At 40.3% G+C, this 12,044-nt stretch overlaps 1 protein-coding gene and 1 pseudogene across 1 annotated transcript in view; one reads left to right on the forward strand and one right to left on the reverse strand.

Moving 5' to 3' along the window:
• The window catches only part of LOC101671851 (zinc finger protein 493-like), a 226,534-nt gene that overhangs the window by 49,419 nt on the left and 165,071 nt on the right, over window positions 1–12,044 (reverse strand). The gene's annotated exons all lie outside the window — the stretch shown is intronic.
• On the forward strand, window positions 3,321–4,230 carry LOC101672155 (annotated as a pseudogene).

Below are 12,044 nucleotides of genomic sequence, written 5' to 3' on the forward strand. Positions count from 1 at the left end.
CCTGCTAAACTTACTGACTCCCTTCCAGTCAGTACAGAATGGGGATGGGCAGATAGCAATTTTACAGTGGAGAGACTGGATAACACTACCAACTCTTGATAACCACGTGATTGAGATTAACATCGCCAATGATAAGTAGTGGTTAATTGCATGAATTCCCTGATGTGATATGATGTGATTAGATGAGATGTGAGATGTTTTTATAAAAATCTATATACATGTCTGGAATCCATCAAAATCCTTGAGGAGAACACAGGCAGCAACCTCTTTGGCCTCAGCTGCAGCAACTTCTTCCTAGCAAGGGAAGCAAGGGCAAAAATGATCTACCGGGACTTCATCAAAATAAAAATCTTTTACATAAAAAGGAAACAGTCACCAAAACCAAAGACAATGGACAAAATGGGAGAAGATACCTACAAATGACCTATCAGATAAAGGGCTAATATTCAAAATCTATTAAGAACTTATCAAACTTAACACCCAAAGGACAAAAAATCCAATCAATAAATGGGCAGAAGACATAAAAAGACACTTCTGCAAAGAAGACATCCAGGCCACCTGGGTGGCTCAGTTGGTTGGGCCTCTGCCTTTGACTCAGGTCATGATCTCAGGGTCCTGGGATTGAGGCCCATGTCGAGCTCTCTGATCAGCGGGGAGCCTGCTTCCCCCACTTTGTCTGCCTGCCGCTCTGCCTACTTGTAATCTCTCTCTGTCAAATGAATAAAATCTTTAAAAAAAGAAAAAAAAAGAAGAAGAAGAAGACAGCCAAACAGCCAACAGACACATGAAAAAGGGCTCAACCACTTAGCATCAGGGAAATACTAATCAAAACCACAGTGAGATCCCACCTCACATTGGTCAGAATGGCTAAAATTTACAAATCAGGAAACAACAGGTGTTGGTGGAGGATGCGGAGAAAGGGGAACCCTCCTACACTGTTGGTGGGAATGCAAGGTGGTGCAGCCACTCTGGAAAACTGTGTGGAGGCTCCTCAAAAAGTTGAAAATAGATCTACCCTACCACCCAGCAATCACACTACTGGGTATTTACCACAAAGATACAAACGTAGTGATCTGAAGGGGAGGTCCAAAAATGAGTGCTGTGAATTGTGTAAGACTGAGAAATCACAGACCTGTACCCCTGAAACAAATAACACATTATATGTTAATTTTTAAAAGGGAGAAAAAACATCTATAAACACTATCTAATCCGACAAACCCAATTTCAGAGGTATTCTAGAAAGTACTTGGCCAGTTCTCTGCACACCTATCATGTTCATAAAACCTGAGGAGGCAGAGAATCTGACAGAATCTGACAGAGAGAAGAGGAGGTGGGAGACACATGTGGGCTACATGTAATGTGGTATTTTTGGATTGGATCCTGGAAGAGGGGGAAAAAAAGACATTTGTGTTAAAATTGATGAAATAAGAATAAAGTCTACAATTCAATTTCTAACGTGGTGTCACTGTTGGTTTCTTAGTTTTCCAGAATGTACTATGGTAACCTAAGATGTTAACAAGAAGGGAAACAGACTGAGTGGAAGATGGGAATTCTCTGTATGTTCTTTGATAAACTGACTCCAAAGTAAAAAAAAAAAAAAAAAAAAAAAATTACATTAATGTTGCAGCCATCTGACATCTAGGTTGTTCAGTTGGTTAAGTATCTGCCTTCTACTCAGGTCATGATCCCACAGTCCTGGGATCAAGCCCCTGGTTGTGCTTTCTGCTCAGCGGGGAGTCTGCTCCCTCTCCCTCCACTTGTGCTCTCTCTCCCTCAGTCAAACAAATTTAAAATATCTTTTAAGAATAATAATAAAGTTGCAACCCCTATAATTTAATTTATTTACAGATATCTGCATTAAATTATGTGTGAGTTGATATCTACTGTTTCTTTCAAATGTGTCCATTTGCTCTGGTGCGTGATTTCAAAAGCAGGAAAATTCATTAAACAAAACAGACTCAATAGATTCATGTTTCTGGTCTCCAAATTGCTGCTCCTTTACTAATCCAAACTTGATGAAGACTTTCTTTATAAGCTTTTCTCCTCAAATTGGATGCAGACACCCACCCTAAAATCTGCTTCTTAGCAACCAGCTAGTTGGCCCCAATACCTAACCCAGAACAATCTACCCTCTGCAGACCCTAAAAATTGATTCTTTTTTTTAAAAATTATTTATTTATTTATTTGCCAGTGATAGAGGGAGAGAAAGCGAGCAAGCACAGGCAGACAGAGAGGCAGGCAGAGGCAGGCAGAGGCAGAGGGAGAAGCAGACTCCCTGCCAAGCAAGGAGCCCGATGTGGGACTCGATCCCAGGACGCTGGGATCATGACCTGAGCCGAAGGCAGCCGCTTAACCAACTGAGCCACCCAGGCGTCCCTGATTCATTTTTTATCACAGACATAAAACATTTATTTATTATTTGCTTTCCACCTCTACCCTTTTATTTTTTTATTTTTATTTTTTAAATAGATTTCATTTATTTATTTGAGAGATTGAGAACGAGAGAGAGAGCATGAGAGGGGGGGAGGGCCAGAGGGAGAAGCAGACTCCCTGCTGAGCAGGGAGCCTGATGTGGGACTCCATCCGGGGACTCAAGGATCATGACCTGAGCCAAAGGCAGTTGCTTAACCAACTGAGCCACCCAGGCGCCCCACCTCTACCCTTTTAAAACATTAGCTAACATATCCTCCTGCAAGATTCTCCTTCATCCCCTGGAGTTCACAATTCCAATGTTCAACTGAAAACATTTTTAATATGTTCATCTTTCTCCACACACATGTTTTCTTATTTCAAACACTTACCATTCTCTAAGGATGTAAGACACAATTTGCACAACCTGGATGTCATTGTCCTTCACAACTAAAACCTAATTTTCCCCCAGCTTTACCTCAGGCCACTTGCATCCCAATACAGAACCCAGAACCCTCTTAGAACCCTGAATTCTCTGATCATCCCACATGTTATTCCCTTGAAAGGCACTGGCCTATCTAGGAAGAAGTAGAGAACCCCTCCCCCTCCAAAAAAAGGCACTGGCCTTACTATCACATGGCCAGTAAATCTTGAGAACATTTGGTATCTCACATTAAGAATTACGTATGCGAGTCTCGGGGTTCCACTTAAGGCCCCTCCTGCGCTCAGCTCCGTGTCCGAGCGGCTGCTGCCAAGTCTAGATCCAGTCTCGCGCGCGCTGCTGACACTCGTCCTCCCGACGTGCACTCCCGATTCCTTTTGGTTCTAAGTCCAAAATGGCAACTCTGAAAATCAGCTGATTCAGAATCTTCTTAAGGAAGAACATGTCCCCCCAAATAAGACTACAGTTGTTGGGGTTGTGCCATCAGTATCTTAATGAAGGATTTGGCAGATGAACTTCCTCTTGTTGATGTCATGGAAGACAAACTGAAGGGAGAGATGATGGATCTCCAGCATGGAAGCCTTTTCCTTAGAACACCAAAATTTGTCTCTGGCAAATGCGACTGTAAACTCCAAGCTGGTTAGTATCACAGCTGGGGCACGTCAGCAAGAGGGAGAAAGGCGTCTTAATTTGGTTCAGCTTAACGTGAACATCTTTAAGTTCATCATTCCTAATGTAAAATACAGCCCAAACTGGAAGTTGCTTGTTGTTTCCAATCCAGTGGATATCTTGACCTATGTGACTTGGAAGATAAATGGCTTTCCCACAAAACGTGTTATTGGAAGTAATTGCAGTCTGGATTCAGCTTGGTTCCATCACCTAATGAGGGAAAGGCTGGATTAAGCTGTCATTAAGCTTAAGCTTAATTAAGCTGTCACAGGTGGATCCTCGGGGAGCATGGAGACTCCAGTGTCCCTGTATGGAGTGGAGTAAACATTGCTGGTGTGCCTCTGAAGAATCTGCACCCTGACTTAGGCACTGATGCAGATAAAGAACAGTGAAAAGAGGTTCACAAACAGGTGGTTGACAGTGCCTGTGAGGTGATCAAACTGAAAGGCTACACTTCCTGGGCCACTGGACTGTCTGTGGAAGATTTGGCAGAAAGTATAATGAAGAATCTTAGGTGGGTGCATCCAATCTCCACCATGATTAAGGGACTCTATGGAATAAAAGATGATGTCTTCCTTAGTGTTCCTTGTGTCTTGGGGCAGAATGGAATTTCAGATGTTGTGAAGGTGACTCTAACTCCTGAGGAAGAGGCCCATTTGAAGAAGAGTGCAGATACACTCTGGGGGAACCAAAAGAAGCTGCAGTTTTAAAGTTTTCTAATGTACCACTTCACGGTCTAGACTAGGACAGGGTTTTAGTTGGAGATTGTGTGCATTGTCCTTATTATCTGATCTGTTACTTAAGTAATATCAAAATGGCCTAAGGAAAAAACATCAGTTTCCTAAAGTTCTAAATAGGAATGACTCACCAAGCCCTGCAGCTATACCCTAATGCTGGATGATACTTGCCTTTGTAGTCCTAAATGGGTTCATCTCAGAGGCATCACTGCCAATGTTGCATATGCTGCAGTTGCACTGCAAACCAGATGCATATTTCCTGTGTGTTCTATAACTTCTGGTTCCTTCACCTGACACCCAACATCCCTAGTCCATCTTTTCCAGTCAGTCACATCCTGGGCTCCAATGTATAAATTAATTATTGCATGTATTGTGCATAGCTGTTCCAAAGGATCTTACTTTGTGTACCATGTATGTCAGAATATAGTGTACATTGCTGTATAATGTAAAAAGACCATGCAACCAACTAAGTGTCATACCAACTAAAATACCAAATAAAATTTGAACAGTGACTTTTTTTGGAAAAAAAAAAATTACATATCCAAAGACATTTCCAGTATCTCCACAGTATTTCAAGAATGTTTTGTTTATTGGACTCTGAATTTCTCCACTACAGCCATTAATAAAATGCAATTACATGAGTACTTCCATAATAATTACACAGAATTACATTTGTAAGGGGCCATTAGTCACTATTGTTGTAGCAGAAATTTCTGTCTTATTCAAAACTCGATGTAAAATGAGACGACTGTAATTTTTCTGAAGATTCCTTGAAGAATGAGTGTATAAGCAGCTGAACACAGTGCAAACCAGATAGTTTAAATTTTTCTGATGAGATGAGGGAATTGTTTATTTCTTCTCCGGCACCAGAAAAGAGTCTGGATACACAGTGGTCGTGACTCAAAGAACAAAGGGGCAGACAGTTGGAAAACATGCATTGATTAGGGCAGAAGTATTCATCAGCCACCAATTGGCCTTGCGAAAAATAGAAAAAATACATGTAATTGATGGAAGAGAGGGGTATAAAAAGACAAAGGTGCTCCCCAGCAGAAGGATGTTTTGGGTGGCTCTAATCTCAGGGGAGGATCTGGGGGACACTTTGGTCCTATAAATGTATTGGACCTGCTGCTTATGCCATACAGGGTAGAAACCATGAACCCTCTGGCCCAAGTTATGAGTCTCAAGCACAAAACATCATGGGAGGATATCGATACCATATATAGTAAGTCTGTGTCTTTGTCATGAAGTGCAGAAGCCCAGTATCCAAACTCAATATTTTTTTAAGTGTTTTTGTTGTTCCATTTGTCAGTGACGTACACAGGAACCATAATATTTAGGTTTATATTCAGGATCCAGCAAAGGATATTTGAGGGGGCCAATGTACTGGGGAGCTTTCCCTTTAAGCGCTGCCCACCAGGGGTTCCAGGGGCTGATGGTGATGGCATGGAAGACATTCAGGAGGCACATGGTGCCCATAGACAACCCCCTGGACACTCTGTGGACTAAGAAAACAACTTTGCATCCAAGGTCACTGGGAAAATAACTCAAATCAAAAGCCTCCACTGGGATTCCTCTGGAGAGAATGACCAAGGAGTTAGTTAAAGTCAAGTGCCTAAAAAAAAAAAAAGCAAATCTGTGGACTTTGACCTGTATCCCCTTAAGCCAAGAGATGACGAACAACGACAGAAAAGCAAGAAGTTCCCAGGGTTTCAAGGACCATCTGCAATAGAAGATTACAGCAAATTTCATATCCATTAAGACCATTCGGTCACTATCCAGAGCTCAGTGTTCGCATCCACAAAGAGAGAAGGCTGCATGAACACATGAGCCGTGGGCTGTTTGTGGAAAATAAATTCAAAATTCTCCCCTCGCTACTACTTTCCCCTGAGACTTTCTTTTCAATACACATCTTCGTTAATTAATGATTTCTCAAGTTTGATGTATTTCTTTGTATAGTGCTCATTGAGTCACTCTTACTCATGCTTTACCTATTGTAAATTATTTAGTATTTATTTATTATATTATTTATTTATTTATTTATTTATTATTATTTATTATTATTTAGTATTTAGTAATTATTTAGTATTTACAAGTATGTGCATTTTACAGCCAAGAATTTAATTATAATGAGATTATATGACTCATTTAAATATTGCAATGGCCAGGTTGCAATAAAGTTGGGTGTTTACCAGCAGGCTATACTCTCATAGCTACCTGGTCATATCTTTTTTTTGTTTTTCTTAAGACTTTATTTGTGGGGTACGTGGGTGGCTCAGTTGTTAAGCATCTGCCTTCACCTCAGGTCATGATCCCAAGGTCCTGGGATCGAGCCTTGCACTGGACTCCCTGCTCAGCGGGAAGCCTGCTTCTCCCTCTCCCATTCCTACTCCTCCTGCTTGTGTTCCCTCTCTCACTGTGTCTCTCTCTGTCAAATAAATACTTATTTTTTTTTAAAGAATTATTTGTAACTAATGTCTATACCCAACATGGGGCTCAAACTCACAGCTGAGTTATTATCAAGAGCTGCACGCTCCACCAATGGAGTCAGCCAGGTGCCCCTATCTGGTTGTATCCTTAAATAACCCACTGTTATGCATGCATACATTATCATCTTTGAAATTCATTTCAATTTAGGTTTGGTTGTGCCAATTTCTTATTCTTGTTAAACTAATTGTTCCATTAATCATCATCACTTGTGAGTGAAGATGAAAACTTAGTAAGAACCTGAATATTGTCCATGAACAAAATGGATTTATCAAATATGGACCAGTGTTAATACAGCAACAGAAGTAATCATGTGATTTTTTTTGGCCAATGGAACCCACCATCAAAATTATTGTGTAATATTTCACTTTTACACTAAACTATGGGATTTGTAATTTAAATAAAACATGCAGAGATTGAGAAAACATTTAGAGTAGGATCTAAATTATTCCTCATTAGAGGGCATACAAAGAGCTGTGATTAAAAAAAAAAACTGAAACTAGTCAATTTGAAAAATAATAAAATAAAAAACAAGCATGCAAAATGAATCTCAAGGCATGAAATCTTATGCATTGAATAGGAGAAATGCAAGGGTGAGCCTAAAAATTATGTTAGAACTTTGAAAACCATGTAGAATATCAGAAGATACATTTAAGGGGGGCACCTGGGTGGCTTAGTCATTCAGTGTCTGCCATCAGCCCAGGTCATGATCCCAGGGTTCTGGGACTGAACCCCCTCTCCCATTTCTTCTTCTGTGTTCCCTCTCTGGCTGTGTCTCTCTGTCAAATAAATAAAAAAAAAAAAAATCTTTTTTTTTTTTTTTTAAGATATATTTAAGCTGAAAACATGCTGAAGTCCTTAATTTTTCTGCTGTCCAAATCCCTTTTCCTGAAAGTCTCCTGTTTTAACTTCACAGAGGAAAATTGTCCTTCGCTGATCAAAAGATTACAAACATTTTCAGGAGAGACATAATTACTATCTCCACTAGATGCATCAAGCATAAATACAAGAAAAACAATTATGGTTCTCCAAATGCCACTCAGTCCCATTGTTCACAATGAGATAGGATGTGCTTAGCTCCATGAAACTCATTATCACATACACAGAAGTTTAATGAGGTAACTATATCAATCATGTCAATTTCTCTGTGGTTTCACAGCACAGATTGAATAGCATATTAATTTCTAAATTGCAGGTATTTAAAAATATTTTATTTATTTATTTGACAGAGAGAGATAGAGAGATCACAAGCACACAGAGAGAGAGGGGAGGAAGCAGGCTCCCCGCTGAGCAGAGAGCCCCACATTGGGCTCAATACCAGGACCTTGGGATCATGACCTGAGCCAAAAACAGAGGCCACCCAGGTGCCCCTTCTGAATTGCAGTTTTAAGGACTGCAAACATCAGACTGTGTTACTACATGCAATGAACCCCAACAATCTCCATCAGGGAGGGATATGCACTAAACTATGTTTGGAGCAGTTAGTCCCAAGGAGGACCTCAGACCTCCAGTCTCTCTGTAACTTGGCCTGTGCCTCAGGAATTGTTCCTATCTGTACAGCTCTGACATCAAGCCACTTTCTTCACAAGTAGAATCCTTTTTCCAGCCACGTGGTCCAACCTGGATCCAGACCCTGATACACCTCCTTCCCTTACACATTGTGTCACTTGGACTGACATTCCAGTGTTTTCTGCTGCCAGGAATGTGGGCTCACTGGGCCAGTCATGACAGCCCCTGCTTGTGTGTGGGAGGGAAGCAGCCAGTGTTAAGATAAGGGTTTGTAATTCTGTGACCTCACCTCTCCACAGAGCTACAATTATAACTTCAACTCTCAGTGACACATGAGGCAGTTGAGACTACGTTTTTAAAACTTTCTCCCAGATCCCAATTCCCAGAAACAATTATAAGATCCTAGTGAGGCTCTGCAAAGAAACAAGTTTTGTGTGTGGGAGAAACTTCCTTTTTTTCCACAACAATTGGAGGCAGACAGGGTCTCAGGTGGCAGAAGCAGGAAATGTTTGCATCTGACAGAGGAGGGGTGGCAGTGATCCAAATGTATTTCACCGGACTCTGTACTTGCCTAAGAATTTCACTGCCTCCCTCCCCAGTAATTGTCTCTTTCTGCCTAGCCTAACAACTGCAAAATAAGGATGAGAGGATATAGAAGGCTTGAGAAGGATTCAAGGAAAAGCAATACAAAGAGCATGGGATTAGCTAGAGATGTTTCTCCAGTCCCAGTCCAATTGTTTGAAAAGCCTAGTTGATAGGAATATTTCTAGGAATATAAATTCTAAGCTGAGCAATGTCTATAGGATAAGTGGCAATATTTACAGAAGAGGTCCCTCACTGAACACAGTACAAGGTCAAATGGTTTTATCAACAGCATCCTACTACTCTTAAATGTTAGATGAACCATTGCTATGTAGGTGATCCAAAAATATTGAAGGATGACACTTCCTAAAAATTTCCAGAAATCTCACAAAGATAACCACAAATATTTCACACCCCTCCTATCTGCCTAGAGATCCAAAATTATGAAATGTTATTTGAAAATATTGCTATAAAATATTATGGCATGATCAAGCACAGCTTAAATCTACGTTCATGGATAAAAAGACTACATATTGTTAAAATGACAGGTCTTCCCAAATTCATCTGTAGAGTCAATGAAATTTCAACCAAAATTCTGGGAAATTACTTGTAGGTATCAATTAATTGATTCTAAAGTATATAGATACAGGCATAAGACCCAGGAAAGCCAGCCCAGTGTCAAAGCAGAAAAAAAAAGTCAGAGGACTGACACGTCCCAATGTCAAGACTTAATATAAAGCTACATTAATTAAGGCAGTCTATCTCCAGTAAAATAATGGGAAATAGCTAAACAGAACAAAACAGAGATCCCAGAAATAGACTAACTCAAATAAGGCCAAATGTATTTGTTGGTCTCACAAAGGATCTGAGGCAATCCAATGGAAAAAGGATAGTCTTGGGATGCCTGGGTGGCTCAGTCAGTTAAGCATCTGCCTTCAGCTCAGGTCATGATCCCAGGGTCCTGGGATCAAGTCCCACAACCAGCTCCCTGCTCAGAGGGGAGCCTGCTTCTCCCTCTGCCTACTGCTCCCCCTGCTTGCACTCCTAGCCCTCACGATCTCTGACAATTAAATAAATAAAATCTTTTTTTAAAACAATGATAGTCTTTTCAGCAAATGGCACTGGAACAAGTGGACATCCACACCCAAGTAAAAATAAATAAACAAACAAATAAAAATAAATAATAATTATACAATCTAGATACAGACCTTACATCATTCACAAAAATTAACTCAAAATAGATCACAGGGTGCCTGGGTGGCTCAGTCAGTTAAGTGTCTGCTTTCAGCTTGGGTCATGATCGCAGAGTCCTGGGATTGAGTCCCGAACAGGGCTCCCTACACTGCAGGGATCCTGCTTCTCCCTCTGCCACTCTCTCTCTCTCTCTCTGTCTCTCAGGAATAAATTAATAAAACTTTTAAAAAAGTAGATCACAGACTTCAATGTAAAACACAAAATTATAAACCCCCCAGAAGATAACAGGAGAAAATCTAGATGACCTTAGGTTCTATAACTGTTTAGATGCAATACTAAGGGTATAATCCATGAAAAAAATAATTGCTAAGTCAGATTTCATTAAAATTACAAGCTTCTACACTATGAAAGACACTGCCAAGGGAATGAGAAGATAAGCCAGATATTGGGAGAAAACAAAAGACATATCTGACAAAGGACCATGACCCAAAATATACAAAGAACTATTAAAATTCAACAATAAGAAAACAAACAACTTGATTTTTAAAACGGGTAAAAGATCTATACGGACACCTTACCAAGAAGACACATAGCAAAAAAGTATATGAACAGATACTTGTCACCATGCATTGTTAGAAAATGGCAGACTGAAACAGTGATATATGTTAAGGGTACATTTGAGAGGTATACTCCAAAAATGACACTACCAAACAATCGGTGGAACAGCAGGAACTTGCATTCACTGTAGATGAGAAATGCAAAATGCGATAGCCACTTTGGACGACGGACGAGGGTTTCTCACAAAATTAAATGACCTCTCATGTGATCCAGAAATCACACTCCTAGGTTTTTACCCAAATGAATTGGACACTTATGTCCCCACAAAGTTCTGCACACAAGTGTTTATAGCAGCTTTATTCATTCATAGCTGCCAAAACTTGTAAGAAACCAAGACGCCCTTCAGGAGATGAAAGGGTAAGTAACTGTGGTCCATGCACACATTCTAGTCAATCCCGAAAAGAATGAAAATGAGCTATGGAGCCCTGAAAAGGAATGCAAGAGTCTTAAGTATTATTTTTTTTAATTTATTTTTTATTTATTTTCAGCATAACAGTATTCATTATTTTTTCACTACACCTAGTGCTCCATGCAATACGTGCCTTCCCCAATACCCACCACTTGGTACCCCAACCTCCCACCACCCCGCCACTTCAAACCCCTCAGATTGTTTTTCAGAGTCCATAGTCTCTCATGGTTTACCTCCCCTTCCAATTTCCCCCAACTCCCTGGTCCTCTCTAACTCCCCATGTCCTCCATGCTATTTGTTATGCTCCACAAATAAGTGAAACCATATGATAATTGACTCCCTCTGCTTGACTGATTTCACGCAGCATAATCTCTTCCAGTCCCGTCCATGTTGCTACAAAAGTTGGGTATTCATCCTTTCTGATGGAGGCATAATACTCCATAGTGTATATGGACCACATTTTCCTTATCCATTCATCCGTTGAAGGGCATCTTGGCTCTTTCCACAGTTTGGTGACAGTGGCCATTGCTGCTATAAACATTGGGGTACAGATGGCCCTTATTTTCACTACATCTGTATCTTTGGTGTAAATACCCAGGATTTCAATTGCCAGGTCAGATGACTGAATTTTTTTTTTAATGTGTCATAAAAATATTTATTTGTTGCAAATATTACTTGTTAAGAGTTGCATGTTTAATACAGTGCTGTTCTTTTTTTTTAATTTTTTATTTTTTATAAACATATATTTTTATCCCAAGGGGTACAGGTCTGTGAATCACCAGGTTTACACACTTCACAGCACTCACCAAAACACATACCCTCCCCAATGTCCATAATCCCACACCTTCTCTCAAACCCCCTCCCCCCAGAAACCCTCAGTTTGTTTTGTGAGATTAAGAGTCACTTATAGTTTGTCTCCCTCCCAATCCCATCTTGTTTCATTGATTCTTCTCCTACCCACTTAAAGCCCCCATGTTGCATCACCACTTCC

Source organism: Mustela putorius, unplaced genomic scaffold (assembly GCF_011764305.1).
Source record: "Mustela putorius furo isolate JIRA1106 unplaced genomic scaffold, ASM1176430v1.1 tig00000196_pilon_pilon_pilon, whole genome shotgun sequence".
Taxonomy (NCBI): Eukaryota; Metazoa; Chordata; class Mammalia; order Carnivora; family Mustelidae; genus Mustela; species Mustela putorius.